The sequence below is a fragment of the Brachyistius frenatus genome, unplaced genomic scaffold (genome assembly GCF_029030835.1).
Source record: "Brachyistius frenatus isolate BFR_SWC_R1_liver_20210118 unplaced genomic scaffold, ASM2903083v1 Contig_59, whole genome shotgun sequence".
NCBI lineage: Eukaryota > Metazoa > Chordata > Actinopteri > Embiotocidae > Brachyistius > Brachyistius frenatus.
The window spans coordinates 348,757-365,813 of record NW_027210658.1 but is presented as its reverse complement, the minus strand read 5'-3'; the positions used below and the strand labels follow the sequence as shown (position 1 = coordinate 365,813).

General features: G+C 47.5%; 1 protein-coding gene across 6 annotated transcripts in view; it reads left to right on the top strand.

Moving 5' to 3' along the window:
* fynb (FYN proto-oncogene, Src family tyrosine kinase b) overlaps window positions 1–17,057 on the top strand; it is a 74,225-nt gene that overhangs the window by 13,688 nt on the left and 43,480 nt on the right. For 3 of the 6 annotated variants that reach the window (XM_069705807.1, XM_069705801.1, XM_069705802.1), the window contains exon 2: window positions 4,210–4,278. The exons of 2 other annotated variants lie outside the window; for them this stretch is intronic. The gene's annotated coding sequence lies outside the window, so the exon portion shown is untranslated. Of the gene's footprint in view, window positions 1–4,209; window positions 4,279–4,304; window positions 4,600–17,057 lie in introns of those variants that run through there. One more of the 6 variants, XM_069705805.1, reaches the window with a different exon arrangement.

The window sequence follows — 17,057 nt, the reverse complement described above, 5'->3', positions numbered from 1 at the left end:
AGGAAGACAGAGCAGAAAGGAGAGTGTCTGTGGCTGAGTTAGGATCATCAAAGAACTGTACCAACATGATACAGTACAATCACAATATTAATGTTGTGCAGACATCTAAACCAATCATCTGTTAGATGTAGGGAGACCACAGACTGTTTATAAAAGTGTTCGTAGCTTCCAGGTCTGTAAAATGGTTCCGATGCAGAAGAGTCTTCAGCTGCAATACCAGCGAGTGCCACTAGAGGTCAGCTCCAAAAAGCCTCCGGCTCCATAGACTCCCATTCAACTTCTCTCATCAAATCCAAAGTGAATAAAAATGTGTCCATCAGTTATCTCGGTGTTGTTAGCTAAAGTCACTCCTTCTTATTAGTTTTCTGGAGGTCCATCTGAAAATAATCCCTCATTCATTAGAAAAGAAGATTCAAAAAGACCTGTTTTTGGGGGCGTATCTGTTTGATTGACAGGCCTGTGGTGCAGTCAGGTTACAGCTATCGGTGGGCGGGACGTAGTATCGTCAGGTTTCCAATCAGATCAGTCAGATCCACCGCTGGCTCCTCCCCCAGATCGTCCAAATATGGTCACTTCCTGCTCCAAATCGCTCCGAACTAGCAAAGATGGTGACGGACGGAATCTGAACTGGAGGATTCATAACGTTCACAAACCAACGATGACATCACTGATGGTTGATGACATCACTGATGGTTGCTGCTTGAGTGAGAGCTTGGCATTTGCCATCATGCCCTGAAGCTGTGCAGTCTTGGAGAGAAACTGCGACGTTTGGATCTCTCAAGGTTTTCGTCGCCTGCGCTGCGAGACATGAGAATAAGTCGGGATCAAACTCAGACAGAAATCCAACCAGCCGTAGTTTTTTGGTCACGAAGCAAACAAAGAGGATTGAAGGAAAGAAGGAAGTTGTAGAGGAAAATATAAGGTGTATTTCATTTAAAGGGGGGCTGCATTTACATAACAGTTGGAGCCCCTCCCACTTTGACTATACTGATGCAAAGAGAGGAAAATAAAATAAGGGAACGAGCACAAAGCCTGATTCTTCTGCCTGAACTTTGGCTGCTCAGTACAGTACATGCAGTGCCGGCCTTCCTGCCCACTGTCAGCTCGGCACAGTGACTCCGCTCCCTCCTCTCTGGATCCCGCTGTGTGCCCGGCCACTTCAGTAGCCCACTCATCTGTCTCACTAGCCAAGCAGCAGCAGGGTAGAATGACTGAGCCCGTTGTGCCGGAGCCAGTCACGTGACCGCTCTGAGTGGCTGAATGACTTCCCCCTGCAGCCCCACTGCCATTATGTTTTATTGGAGGGGGGCTGCTGATGAAAAGAGAGTCAGCTCTCTTTTCTCTGGGCCTTCACACACTCATGGCAGAGCCTGCTGGGAGCCCGTCGCCATGGCGGCCTCGGCCCGCGGGGGGGAAAGCAGGAGGAGGAGGAAGGAGTCCGTAGAGGGAGTGCTGACATGTCGGGCAGCCAAATGGCAATTTTCTGCTGCTAAAGAAGACTTAAATCACATGTTTCAGTCCGACACTGAGGTCAGCTGCAGTATTTTGGGACACCCTCACAGTTTTTACGAAGAAATCCCTGAAATAGACCCACTAACCTGCAACTGGAGAAGCAGTTTTTATTTGATTTGACCTCTAATGGTAGTTTACAATCATCCTGCTTCAGATTCTGTCGGTACTTTCTGGCCTGCTGGTTTGAATTACAGGTGTGTGGTAAACTCAGCACAAAGGAAGTGTGTCAAACCTCCTCTCATCCACTTGTCCTCATTATCTCTGCCCGCTTCTGTTTCTCATCCTCCTCACTGTCGTCTTGTACTTGTCTTTGTCCTGTGTTATCTGCTCAGAGTCCGTCAGATCACACAGTCCACCACCTCACTGCAGGAAGCTGCACACAAACTCATGTATATCCTCTCGGTTGCTTCCCATCATCCCCTACTTCATGTTTATTGATCGTGTGCAGCTGGATGCAAGTGAAGCATTCAGTTTGCGAAGGTCTGATTCTACTCAATAACAGGAAATGCTGATGCAAGAGACCTCCACAAACACCACCCAGCAGCAGCAGTAGCAGCAGCAGCAACAGCAACAGCTTTCCACGTGGGCGTCTGCTGTTGCAGAACAAACAGTTGCATCACTTTGGCAGAGCCGGCGTGCACTCGCAGCGTCTTCACCGCTGCCTTCTGGCAATCAGCGAAGCCACAGACAAATTAAATTAGATTAGCAGGGCTGAGCTTTAAAGTCAAATCAGCAGCTAATGGGTTCGAACATATTTGGCATCGGCGACGGCGCGTCTTTTGTAAACGGGGCGGTTTAGGAGGCACCACACAATGAGGCCACTGTGTAGTTGTGCTGTCAGTCAGAGAGCTGGCAGCCACTGAGACGTCCGTCCACGCCTGTTGGACGTCCATCCTGGAAATACAAGTCAGGGATGTTCTTTATGGTTTAGTTGTTCTCACACAGCTGAGATTTACAAAGCTGTCTTTGTGCCGGAGGAGTTTGTTAAAGCAGCGATAGCGGCAGGTGAATGCTGAAACTGTTGAAACAGAACAGGGTTTCTATTTTTGAGTGAGCTTGTTCGGACAGAATTGACTTTTTATCTTTTTAGTGCTGACTGATGAATATTTTCAACATGTCGTAGGAGAGAACCTGAAAAATCATTTTATTTATATTTACATACCGAACATTGTTATTGCAGCTTTTCCTCGTCATGCAGGCCTCTGTCCGTTTCCACTAACCAGTAATGGAGAGAAACGACACTGTACTGTACTCAAAGTGTAACAACCTCCAAACTGCACTCAAGTATTTCCATGTTTTGCTATTATACTACATTTTAGTGCAAAATGTTAGACTTTTACTCCCGACACTTATTTTCACCTGCTAAATCCCTCCCTCGAGTCGTGGAGATGCCGACAGAGTACTGGAGGCCTAATGTGCTGCGAGGATACTTGTTTTATATTTATATTAATAATTTTAAAAAAAAAGAAGTGTTTGAGGGCCTGAAACAATCAGATTATTCAATACTTCAAAGAACAGCAGGGATCAGTGTAAAGTCCAAAAATGATATCGGTTTGTAGTTCCCCTCCCATTAACCCTTTAAAGAGTCACATGACTGGATTCAACCACACAACGCCCTCCCAGGTACAACAGCAGAATGCTGCTGTCACACCGACGCATTTAAACTCTCATCAGTCTCGCATGATATTTTACTGAACAACACCTTCCTTAACTTTTAAAACGTTCGCACTGAGCTGATTGAGCTTCTGTACTCGTCCTCAGGTCGGTTGTGGGACTTCAAACTTTAAAGTGAGTATTGTGACATTGGTGTTCTGGTTCTCTTCTGTTATTGAGTGTGGAGCCATAAAACTGACAGCAGGCTACAAGTTTATGAGAAGAGTCTCTGATATAACACGCAGGGAGCATGTGATACATAAATGAGCTGTTAAAAGACAAACAGCAGAATAGAATAGTTTCATCGTTTATCAGTTGATTGGAGTTTTGGAGTAAGATTAGAAAGCTTTATATTTCTTTTTACACTCCATTTAAAATCAATTAATTAACAGCAAATATAATTTCTTGATGGATTCAGTTATATTTTGACTTGTCTGTTAACCTTTTCCTGTAAATGAGCGTTTCAGCTAAATGCTAAATCAGAAAATTCATATTTCACATGTAGAAACCGACCACATCGCAGTCTTTTATTATATTTAATTTTTGCATGAAGGTCCACTGTTTTTTTTGTTCAGGCCTGTTTTGGTTCTGTAGCTTTGTCTCTTTGACTCCTGCATGAGTGAATGAATCCTCCTGCAGAGTGAAACGGAGCCATCAGCAGGCTTTTCACTGCAGCTGGCAGCGTTGCAGCAACCTGTTGTTTTTACGTGTTGCTGTGACAGTCCGGCTTGTTTGCCTCTTTCTTCGCGCTTTGGGTTTATTTATTATTTTATTATTATTTCGTTCGAGCTGGAGGAACCTGCGTTCATCGACCTCTTCTGTCTCTCGTCTTCTCGTTGTCCCGTATCACAACGGGTTAAAACAGCTGTCCTAATAGGATCTGAGGCTGACGCTCCCTTGGCGCTGTCCCAGAGCATTCTGGGAAAAATGTGCAAGACCCACATTCACAGAGACGCGCGAGTGACAGCGAATGGCACGCGCGGATGATATTCATGTTTTATTGAACGCGACGATGAATAATTGAGCGTCTTGTGTCCCCCGCAGGGCCTCTGTTTCAGCGGCGCACAAAGCAATGCGGAGGAAGTAAAGATCCTGACACGCTGAGAACCAGAGGTACGACTTCACACTCACACATCCGTGATGTCACACAAACACTCTTCTGACCTCGGGCCTGTTTGCTTGGCACCGCATGAGGAGAACCGGCAGCAGATGGCCGGCCTGAAAAACCAGCTCATTGTGGAGCTTTTTGCTCGTCTTCGGATGGATGTGGGTCACAGTCGGACGTGGAAGCACACCGGTGCGCTCCGCTAGCCGAGAGGATTCCCCCAGAGGCCGACCTGCTGTCCCACCGGTTGGTGTCACCACCGCGGACCGGGTGTTCTGCCGGGCAGCACTCGGAGCGGTCCGTTGCTGTCGTCACAGGTTTCACCACAGGTCAGCAGATGCAACCAGCTGAAAGCGGAAGCGTCGTATTCCTGTCTGACCCCGGCCTCCATTTTTACGGCGGGCCATCTTTAAACCCGCAGTGCAGCACTGAGGTCAAAGCGTGGCCTTCCCGTGGGAGTTGATGTGAGGTCGCGTGTGCGCTTCCTCCTCATCCAACGCTGCATATTATCTGGGCTGAATTTGCAGCAGATGCCAGATGTTGGAGCGATGTCCTAATCCGAGTGTCAGCGCGCCGCTTCCCGCTCGGTACGACGGGAACGTGTCAGATTAGTTATGGACGTCCCTCCTTCCTCCACGCGGACGGACGGCTGCGGACGCTGCTCACTCACGTTAAAGTGTTTAAAGCTTGGATAAGATGGAGGAGAACAGAGGAGCGGGGGTTGATATGAAGCAGAGACGTGTCAGAACGGAGAGTAATTAGCTTTTTATTCTCCCTTTTTTTTTTTTCTCTCCGTGTTGGATTTGTTTTAATGTTTGGAAAGGCTGTTCTGATCTCGTGAAGTTTTACTGTCGCTGCCTGAGGCGCTACTCCGACTCCCCGCTGCGAGTCGGAGGGCAGACCGTGATGCCGACTTTGATGATGTTTCACGACGCTTTTGGTGGCGCGAGTTCGACAAATATGTCGCAAGATAACATGTTTGTCATTGATTTGGAAAGTTGTGTTAAATAAAGGCTCAATAACCAACATTGCTGTTCAAAAATGATGCCGCTCAAAAAGCAGCCTCCAGTCATCATCTTTAAGATGCAGAAAATAAAAGTGCAGCGTGTTTTTAACGAGCTTCAGGCGACAGTTCAAAGGCTTTAACATGCAAATCAGCAGATTGTGTTCATCATCAGAAACAGTCCAGATTCTCTTTATTCTCGTGTTTTGAAGCTGTAATGAGATTTCAGCAGGACGGCGCAGGGTTAGCGTTCATCTATGAACTACATAAGTGTTCCACGTTTTCTCTCTTGATCAGCATCTTGAAATGAAGCTGCTTCAGTCCTGAAAGCTCAGCAGAGCTGGAGTTGGCTGATCGGGCCAATCGGACCCGTCGTTTAGAGTCGCTGCATCTTTCCTGGGAACAATAACGCTTCCAAACGTTTGATCTGCGTGACGTCAGATTCTCCTCCAGCTCCGGTTTCACGTCCTCATTTTCATTGAGGGTCTTCACCCGACCGGTTTAACTGACAGCAACTGTTCCTCTGCCGGAGCTGTGAATGTGCAAAGGTGGCATCCGAGTTTGAAAGCGTGAAACTAACCGAGCAGCAGTTATCTGATTCATGAAGGTGCTAAACTGAAGAATGGAAAGAAAAGAAAGAAAATGTTTGAATATGTCTGGGGCACTCCTGTTCGTCACTTCAGGAGACGTCCGGAGACGGAGAGTGTCTGATCGGTGTTGTGAAGCACCGGGTCTGTTTCTGCCTCATCGTGGTTCACCTACTGAAGCGTTTCTGTACAACACGGTCCTGATGTCGTGTTCACTTGTTGTGTGACCGTAGACGACTCCACGGCTGCTCACGGTTCCCTCCGATGTTTCGTCCTCTGGAGTGTGAACAGACGAGACACTCTGAACGACAAAACCCAGCAGAGGAGGACTTGCAGCTAGAAATGGCGAAGAGGCTTTTCGAGGTAGAGTTTCATCAATGGAAACGAGCTGAAGAGGGAATTCTTCCAGGAACCCGGAGTCAGCTGAGCATCTGACGTTCGTAGTGAGCGTGTTCATCATGCAGGCTTAGACATCAGCGCTAATAGCTCATTTATTATGTGTGCTCCAGTTTCCAGCGCTGCTTCTGTGCGGTGACGCCGCCTGCAGCTCGTTCACCGCCGAGTCGCCGCTCAACGTGTGACTCGGCAGTTTCAGAGAAGAGAAGCTTCTCTGAAACAGAAGAATGTCAGAAGAGCTGCAGATGAAGAGCTCCCTGTGTGTGTGTGTGTGTGTGTGTGTGTGTGTGTGTGTGTGTGTGTGTGTGTGTGTGTGTGTGTGTGTGTGTGTGTGTGTGTGTGTGTGGTACCGTAGGCTGGTGAGAAACAGAAAGTGAGTCACTGATTCCAACCCTGTCTCGGTGCTCCCTCTCCTCCGTCTCTCTGAGTTTCTACATTGTAGAGGACGAGCCGAACAGCTCGGTGGTGATTATCTGCATATTATCCAGACATTGATATTCATTACTAGAATTATTTGCAGCCATGAGACAAACACACACTCGTGCGTTCCTCAGGCGTCTCCTCCTGCCAGCTCGTTACATGATAATAACTGTTCCAGTGTGGTCGTGCAGCTTTCCACTCAAATGTCAGCGCCGGCCTCAGACCTCCGCTGTGGTTCCCGGTGGGCGTGATGCTGAGGAGGTGCAGTCAGTGGGTAGAAGTGGTGACGCTAATGAAGCTTGTTAAGCTGCACTCTATTATATTGACACATCTGGTGGCGTTTTTTTTTCCTCCTCGCTTTCCTTCCTCCGCCTAATGAAGCGATGTGTTCAGGATCTGGGCGGCTGAGTGAAGTGTCTCCGCAGGATGTCCTCCACTGAGCTATGTCCTCGCTGCTCGTTACCCCAAGTGGTCTCCTGAAACCTCGGCGTGACACATCTGCACATAAAAGCTCCCCTCCGGTCTTCTTTGGCCACTCGATGGCTGTTAAGTGTCCTTCTTCCAGACGGCTCTGTGTTGACCGTCAGACCCTCTCATCTTCACCTTCACCACGCTGTCCAGGTGCTGCCGTGGAGAAAGCGGCGACATCAGCGAATTAGTGCCGCGTCCTGCTGATGGAGGTCAGCTGTGAGGAACGTCAGAGCGCTGCATGGTGGCGTCACATCCCTCCTGGGCTGCAGACACCACGTCCGTCTGTCATCTCCGTGAGCAGAAGGCCAACACACTGCGCAACGTGTGTTCCTGTAGACATCAGTAATACTCAGCGGCCGCTCGTGGGAACGCAACATGAAGGTCTCAGTTGCCCTTCAACCTGCAGAACTCCGCCCATCAACTATGGAGGAAATGAACGTTCTTTCATGAGTAAATTACCATCATCATGAAACTGGTTTTAGCTGGTGTTTAATTCAGAAACAGGGATATTTGCCGTGATGTTTTTTTGTGCTCATTTATTTCTCCTCTTTGGGTCGTTGTCAGTTGGTCGAACTAAACGAGCGTTTTGAAGATGTAACTTTGGGAAGCTGTGATGGACGTGTTCCTCTGTTTTCTGTTCATTCACCAGATAATATTATTCTCATTGTTGGTTATCATCAGATTCATTGATAATAGAAGAGACGTCCTCGCTGCCTGTCTGCTGATGAAACACCGGCTGGCTGCTTTCACTTCGTTCTACACGTCAGTGAGGAAACATGTTCTGTTTATTCTGGTTGGTTATTTTCTTGATTTCAAAACGATGTGGTAAAAATATCACCACGGAGATAAAAAAAAATATATATGTACACACCGAGAGAAGGAGCCCAAAATACAGGTTTGCCTCCAAGAATATCTCCGATTCTAGGTCTGAATGGTCCTCTCAAATGTTTCTGTCAAACAAGGCCGAGAAGGTGGAGAAGCAGGAGGAGGTGGAGAAGGTGGTGAAGCAGGAGAAGGTGGAGAAACAGGAGGAGGTGGAGAAGGTGGTGAAGCAGGAGGAGGTGGGGGAGGTGAAGAAGCAAGAGAAGGTGGAGAAGCAAACGGCAGCTTCACCTCTTTAGAACGTCTTTCGATGTTCCACCCTCTCTGGATGACCGCTGCCTGTATGACGATGGGCCGAGTGGGTGGAGGCTGACGTGGGTTTCCGACGGGGATGTTTATGAAGTGTGTCCTGTGTTTAAACTGATTTGTCTTGTTTGTGTCTCTGCTGACAGCAGAAACATGCAGCCAGTTGTTGCACTGCTAACAGGATGCAGTGTGTGTGTGTGTGTGTGTGTGTGTGTGTGTGTGCGTGCGTGCGTGCGTGTGTGTGTGTGTGTGTGTGTGTGTGTGTGTGTGTGTGTGTGTGCGCGCGTGTGTGTGCGTGCGTGCGCGCGTGTGTGCAGATGGTACATAATCTCATCCCATTTTACCGACTCACCAACTTCCTAAAGAGCCCCCCTTCCCCACATCTGCTGCAGCATGCTAATGACTGGCATTGGGTCTGTTCAATGATTCATGCTTCTCCTGGTGAGCCCAGAGGAGGGGGAAGTGAGGGGGGCAGGTAGGGGGTGGGGGGTTTCCATGTCGTCATATGTCAGTACTCACTCTTCCCTGTTAATGTTGATGCATGTTGCTAACATAGCAGGAAAAGCATCTCCCCGGTAATAAGAGATGGAGACCCCCCCCCCCTCCCTCCCCTGTCTGTGTGCATGCAGATGAAGCGAGCAGACCTCCACGTGGCCGCAGGAGAAGGAACACAGATTTGTTTATAAGGGGGGGGGGGTTCCTCGATGCTCTCTGTGATGGCCTCCTCAGGGCTGCCGTGATCTGTCAATAGTCTCCATGGGCTCTCCACATGTTGGAGCCCCAGGGGGGAGAGGGGGATGTGGTTTTAATGATCAGAAGGGCGGGGATAAGGGTGGTTGGGCTGGGGCCATATGCCGCGCCCCCCACCTCCCCCTCCCCTTTCCCCTCCCCCTCCCCTCGGGGGACGAAGCCAGCAGCTTAATGAGCCCTGCAGGAATTAGAGCTGCTTTAACCAGTGTTTGGACGGCTGGGAGAGATGCTCAGCTGATTTACAGCTGCTGATGGGAGAAGGGGGAGGAGGAGGAGGGATGGGGAGGGAGGGGGGTGGGCTGGGACCTCATCCTGTCTGTTGACAGACATGTAGAACTGTTAAGGGATTGGGGAACACAACACTGAACATTAAACACTCAAATATTAGTCTTAATTATTCATGTTTCAACAAGTTTCAATAAACGAATCACAAAAAGACACACACAAAAAAAAAAAAAATTTTTTTCATTTAACAAAAGAAGCCACGTTTCCAAAATGTGAAATGTTGAAATTTAAGCTCCAGTTCAAAAATTTTGTCTGAATCCAATGAACTAAAATGTGAAATTTAAATGAGGCAGTCTGATTAAAGTTAAGAGTTTATATCTTGATCATACTGTCAGTGCCAGTTGTTGATATTTTAAGTTGTAGTTGGTAGGATACAGTATTGAGGGTTTTTTTTTAATCATAAAAACATTGTATTTTTCGTTGATATAATGAACACTGAGCTAGTGATTACAGTCTGACAACCTGGTTCACACTCGGGTCTCTGAAGGTTCGACCAATCAGCAACCAGCGTGATGATGAAGTAGTTCCAACGATGGCGGCAGTGGTAGAGTTTTGGTACACAGTGTGTGGTGGTCAATTCTGATTGGCCAAAGGCTGCTCCAATAGTTTCAAAAGGAAGCAGAGGTCTGCATCCATGTCATCCATGGCCAGAACCGTTTACTCCCACCGTGTTTGGATCTGGTGAAACCAGGCTGCATATTTCTGCTCTGATCTGGACATTAGAAATACAAACTTTCTTCGTCCTCATGGGTTGACCTGTTCAGACCTTCTTAAGTAAGAGATTGCGTTTTTTGGGGGGGATGCTTGTAGCTATGGTAACAGTCAGCTCCGCTGGGGAGAACTTGAAGATAGCTGCAGTCAATAGCTTTCCTATTTAACCCTTAATTTAAAGACTCGGCTGGACAGCATAAAACCAGACACTTATGAATGTCGTCAGACTTTTAAAAACATGACAGAAGCCAAGAGTCTGTAATGTAGAGTATCAGTCTGTCATACTTCACGTGTTCCCTGGTTTATTGTTTGAAATCATATTTTCAAATGGAGAGTGTGTAATTAGTGCAGTAGGCTGACTATCCGCCATCATGACCTCACTGCCTCATCAACATCGCAGGACTCTTCCAACATCATCTGTGGGTTGGGCTTAATGGAGCCCCCCCCCTCACACCCCCGCTGTGCTGTAACATTGAGGCAAACCAAGAAAAGACAACAGCTCCGCCTCTGCAGCAAGATATTTCCCAAAGTCGGCCTCATCGTGATCAAATCTGCACCGTGCAGAATCCAACGTCGTCCTTTCTTTCACACACGTATTCATGGATGTGTTGACGGAGGCCTGCTGGTCGAGTTTGTTTCCACACGGCTTGACATGATTGACCCATGACTGATGGTCGATCAATCACACAGGAAGCCCCCACGGCCCGTCGCTCTGCCCGGGCCTCGAACCCCACTGAGCGGCTCGTCCGCCTCGGCCCGACCACTTCCTCAGCTGTCAATCATTTGTCTCGACAGATCTCACACTGGTTACACAGAAACTCTCCCAGCGGGTGGTGTCAGTCCGTCAGTCGGCCGTGCGTGCGGACGCTCCTCTGATTGACATGCAATTATATCCATGGTCCTCGGAGGATAATTGGTTTATGGCTTGAATGTGTGTGGTGACCCCTGACCTTTCTTCTGTTGACTGGCAAATTCTTAATGACAAGGTCAAAGTAATGTGTTGCTCTGAAATGTCCTTGAACACATCACTCGTTTCCTCTTCCACCACTTATTTTGCGTGTGAGTGAGTGAGTGAGTGAGTGTGTGTGTGTGTGTGTGTGTGTGTGTGTGTGTGTGTGTGTGTGTGTGTGTGTGTGTGTGTGTGTGTGTGTGTGTGTGTGTGTGTGTGTGTGTGTGTGTGCGTGTGTGTGTGTGTGTGTGTAGTAATGCAGATAACCTGAACGAAGACAGAGCACGATGAGCCTTAAAGATGACCCCGGCCGGAACACAATCCTCTTTGGATGTGCTGAGCTGTGGGGGCGTGGCAGCGTCTGGGGGGGCGTCTGGATGAGGTGCCAGGAACGTGGTTACCGCGCCACGCAGCTGGAGCACAGCTGGATCACAGCTGGATCACAGCTGTCCCCTCGGTGCTGCAGCTCAGCGTCACGTCTGAGGTCGGATACTCTGACAGAAACTCACGGGTGGAGTTTTCTCCCTGAACGTGTCCCCTCGTCATCCTCCATCATTCACGGGCTCTTGAATGGTCGTCCTCCACTTCCACACTCTGCCAACCTGCTCTGGCAGCCGAGCGCGGACCCATAGTACTCGCTGTGCTCTGGTATGTGGTATCCTAGCAACGGGGCCGGAGACAGATCGTTGCGTTGGGTCAATGATGGGCGATGGTGCCTCGTTTGCTCGGAGGGGCTCGTGTGACGTCACCCTCAGCTGTCTCCCTCTCACCTCGGCTTCCATGTTTAGTACTGCAGCAGATTAAGAAGCATCATGTCACAGAACGTCGCTATAAATATTCCCCAAAATGATTTCTGCCCATTTGTTAATATCAGCGGTGTATTGGGCTTTTGAGGCTCGACGGGAAAACAGAGCAGGGAGGATGACAAGCGGCACGAGCCAGAATCAGGCTCATGTGTTCCTGTTGGACTCCAGCTCGGCCCGTTCGCTCGGAGGAGGTGTGAGGATGAAGTGCAGACAGTCAGAGCGGGACTCGGAGGCCTCCTCGCTCTATTTATAGAACGAACACTCGACTCGCCGTAAGACACTTCATCAGCAAAACTGCCAGCTGCCTTCCTCCCTCCGCGTGGAAGAAGTGAGCAGTTCTGTTCATCATTCTATGGCTGAGCCAGATTATTACACAGCAGAGGTGAATGGAAACTTCAACCTTCAGATATAATGGAGGCTTCTAACCACATCCTGCAGGTAGTCATACAGCGACGGGGCTCGGAGCTGTCACAGGGATTCAGTTGTGCAGCGTCTGCACATCTGCACACTTACAGGAAGTTGAAATGCTCAGGCATAATTTCTTTTGTTTTCAGATCTGTCAGGTTGTTTTCTTTTGACGTTGTAACCGTGAGAAGCAGGCCTTCTAGTCATGTATGTAAGTATGCTGCTCTGTGTGCCTTTGAAATACTACGAGTAAGTGAAACCACGACGACCACTCACATGTACAGCATTGATTAAGTTACAGCAGCAGCACATGCACAGGTTTATTTATCAGAGTGTGTTTGGAGGGTAGACAATGTTCACATATAGAGTCATGCAGTTTAGAAGGGCAGAGCCCAACCCAGGTTATTTTATAAAGCTAGAATTTACAGGTATCCCCTGAACGCCTCACAAAGACCATGTATTGTCTGCATTGGAGATTGTCCGGTAGGTCGATCCATCGATGTTGTCTTCTTGGACAAATAAAAACAATATAAGATAAAAAATAATAGATGAAATAAAAAGTGCATGTGTGGGAAACACTGACGTCATAATGTTCCTTCACGTCAGTTTTAATGTGACATGGATGTCCTCCGTATTAAGCAAACCTCTCCATCTGCTTCTTGCTGTCCAGCTGAAAGTGTTTGTCCGCCCGTTTTCTAACAGCGAATGTTTGAATAGACGGCGTGACCCGGCGAGCGTTCACCATGCTGCGGACAAGAGGAAACTGCAGCGCTGCGCCGTAACAGTTCCCTCTTGTTTCCTTCGCAGCGCGCAGTCAGCCTCACGAAGATGTTCAGAGACGTGAGGATGTTGTTACAGTCGGGCTCTCCTCGACGTTTCACTCATCATAATTAAGCTGAGAGGGAGACTTTGAAATGTCGTTCTGCGAGCTCAGTACAGTCGTGTCTCAAATCGCAGGACATTCATCGTCTCTTGATTCATCTGGATGGGACAAGGTGGGGTGTAAAACGTTTCTTTAAGGTGATATTTTTAGTCCTTTGAGAGATTTTCTGAAAGGCAAACTGGATTTAGCTTCTTTTTTTTGGTTGTGTGTGTCACGTGACCTGCAGTTCTGAATGTCGCCACTACTGCAACAATTACACAGCTTCTTCAAACCACTGACTTTCAATTGGATTTTTGTAGCAGTACATGTTTTTTTTGTTGTTGCTTGTTTGCTACAGGATTTGGATTCTGAGCGGACCAAAAAAAAAGGACACGAGCATGTTTGCGACTTTCTACAATCAGTCGTCTAGAGTGAAAAGTGTGGCCTGTCATGTGAGAGTCTCGTGGTGAGTTTCTGTGTCTCTGAGGCGGGCTCTGTGGTGCCACGGTGACGGACCAAACCAGCCGCTCTCTTGCCGAAGATGAGGCGTCCCTTTTAGTCCGAACGAGTTGATTTCAGAAAGTGAAAAGAGGTAAATACAACCCGTGCAGCGAGCACATTAAAAGATTCTTCAAATGTTGATGCACTTTTACTATTTATGTAATGAACTTTAAAAAATAAATGATAATTGTGGCACATGCAAAAAGCTTTTGACTGACGTCAGCACTCAGAAAAACACATTTTGGCAGAAATCCCAGGTTGTTCATTACAAAACATGATGTCCTTTGCATGCAGTATTCTCCACTTTAATTAGACAACGTGATCTCAGCTGAAATCAGACTTAAGCATTTACCATTCTCATCTGAGGGACAAATAGGAAACGCATAAAGGATAATTGATGGTTTCCTGCGATGACTATTTCAATGAGCCGAGCTGAGGCAGCATGTTGTGTTGGTGTGGTTTCATCCGGAGCCCAGGGGAAGGATGGAGGGCGGGGGGTCTGCCGGGTCAAGTCCTGGACGCAGCTGTATTATTAAGAGAAGGTCAGCTCCCAGCACACGTCTGCTCACATCAAGCAGCTCGCTTCGTTTCTGTGCCTCCAGCTGACATGTTTGTAACCTTGAAGGCTATTTAATGAAGGCTCACAAACCCTCTCTTCTAGTCGCCACTTCTTTTTTTCTTTTCTTGTTCCAATAAAACAGAGCCAGACCACAAGGAGCGCACAACACACCGAGCATCTGGAAGATTTATTACACAGCCTTAAAAAAAGATACAGTGTATTGGAGCTATAGAGCCGGCAGCCATTGACAAGAATACTTTTAGAGCTGCAACAAAATAAAATCAACTTTTGCTCTTTGACAAATTTATCAGTTATAAGTAAACAGAAAATAAATAAATATTCAAACACTCATATATTTAAAATACTCCATTTTATTTATTGGTGTAACTTGTCAACACCTTGTTAACATTATTGTTAGTGTCCCATTTTGAGTTAATGGTAATATGGTTTATTCAACAATGACTAATGAGGAATTTCAACCATCTCAACTGTATTCTTTCACTAAACGTCCGATATTGGTGGTTTTCTAAACACTTCTGACCTTTTAAATTGACTTCCAAGTAAACGATCCCTCATCAGCTCCAAACTTATGACCACCTGCCTGATTTGCTGTTGATCCTTCAGGTGCCGCCGAGGCCTGAACCCTCCAGGACCCGGGGAGGCGCCCTGTGGTATCTGGCACCGACGTGTTAGCGGCGGATCTTTTCAGTCAAAGCTAACTTGTTCCAGCAAATCCATCAACACTCTTGACTGTCTGTGTTCACACTGTTCACCGGCCAACAAACCTCCCAATATCAGAGCTGCTCTGACCCAGTAGTCTGGATATATCGTATTATAGATGTAGATATATAGATCTGGTCCTTGTCAAAGTGACTCAGGTCTCATGCTGCACTCAAATAAGTTTGTATTTACCGCGTACAGAGAAGAGTCCGTATGTACGGCGCCCTCTTGTGGTATTCACAACGTCAGAACTCAACATTTTCGAGAAGCCTCGAGTTCCCGAGTTGTGACGTGTTTGCTGAAGTTTACAGAAAGGTCAGAGGTCATGAAAGTTCCTTTTTGTTGGATGTTCAGCAAATATATCGTAATTTCAGTCATGTAGAGTTTGTCTTCATAACGTAAAAATAAAAGTCTACGTCTGAGGAAAATCTTCCCAACGGCCTCATCTTTTCTCTCTATCTTTGTATTTCCTGCATTACATTACCCCCGTTAGCATGCTAAATTGTTAGCGTCTATGGTTTTTAGACGCTGTCCATGTTGCTGTTGCCTAGCAACGTTGTTTTTAAGACATAAACACTTAAATGGCAAGCATACGACTTCCCGTGTTGTAACCATAAACTCACAAGTTCCATTTGAATGCAGCATCACAGCCGCTTCCTTCTTTCACTTCCAACACGATGACGACAAGAAGGGACTGTTCATGTACTGTCTTACATCCCAGACGTACACAGGGTCCTAGGGACGAGCACTGATGGGACTGATGGTTGATGGTTGTTCACGAGATCGTCGTCATACACTTGATCTTAGTGGTCAGAAAGTTTTTGGATGATCAGTGTACAGTATCTCAGTGGCCCAGCTGAGCCTCGATGCAAATATGGCATACATTCACTATTTTTTATCCATATGATTTTAGAGTTTCCTAAAGTTGCTCATTTATTTCATGTAATCCAGAAGTTACTCATATCAGCTCTGGCGTCTTAAAGAAACAGGTGCTCTGCTGTCAACAACAACCTCAGTGTGTGTAAAGCCACACATGAAGTAACAGAATGACTCCTGATGTTTGAACCAATAGACTTTTGTTGAGCTTCCACTGAATGTACAGGTTCAGTCCAGACATCACATATTCGATAAATCCTTCATTAAAATGATTGAATGATTGTTACGACACCTTTAGCTTCCAGCCGTACAGTTTCACCAGAAAAAGGATATTCCTGTACCTACTGGGCTCATCAACGTCTAGAGGGGAAATAATCTTCATCGAACAGCTCTGAGGTGTCGACTGTCATCCTCCCTCTTTTCAATCCTGCCAGTGTTGCTGCTGCTGACACTGAGCCGCCCTGACACAATGGTGTCACGGCTGGCCCCGCCCCCGCCTCAGTTTGACTGACGGGAGCAGGGAGGCCAGAGGCGCGTGGCCCTTTTATGCAATATGGAGAGGGAAGAGAGGCTCATGGGAGCAGATATTGTTGAGACCTGCGTTGTTGTGATCCGCTCAGCCAGCAGGAAGAGATGCAGCCTCTCGGCTTCCTGCAGCGGAACCACAGACGAGCCGGGCAGCTCTGACAGCTCGTAAGCCCAGCCGGAGAGGAGAAATCAACCATAGTAACCATAGCAACCATAGCATAACAGCAGCGTAGAGGAAGAAAAGGCAGGAGATACATTACTGCCCAAACGTCACTGCCGCCTGCCCTCTACATGCTGCTCAGAGGTCTCCATCATCTCCACGTTACAGGCTGAGCAGCTCATCCTGATGGGGTGAATGTGGGCTCGACTGTGATTTTTATCATAATCATAATGAAGGCGGGGGTCATCCTCAGGTCGACTTCTTCTGGGGACACGTTCAGAAAACGGTGAAAACAAGATGATCAAACTCGGGTCCCTTGCTGTCTGGACTCTGTTCCAGCCAGGAGTTTCGAAATACATCAGAACCAGACAGTGCAGGAGGCTGTGAGTCGCAGGAATGCTTACTGAAGGCCAAAATGGAGAATAGTAGAGGCGTGTCTGGTGAAAGTATGTTTTTATTTTCACGTTTCCTGCTTTAATAACTGTGTCCCAAGGTCATAAATCACCCCCTAGAGTTGTACCGGAGCTACTGCCAGTTTTCAGGCCGTCTAAAAATAGCCATGCCCAAGTTTTCCTGCTCGATCCCGACTGGTTGAGGTGTCTCTGGTCGGCTGGGTGTGTTTTTGGTTTTGGAGGAGGGAGGCCGCTCTTTCTCATTACGGCCAGGTTGT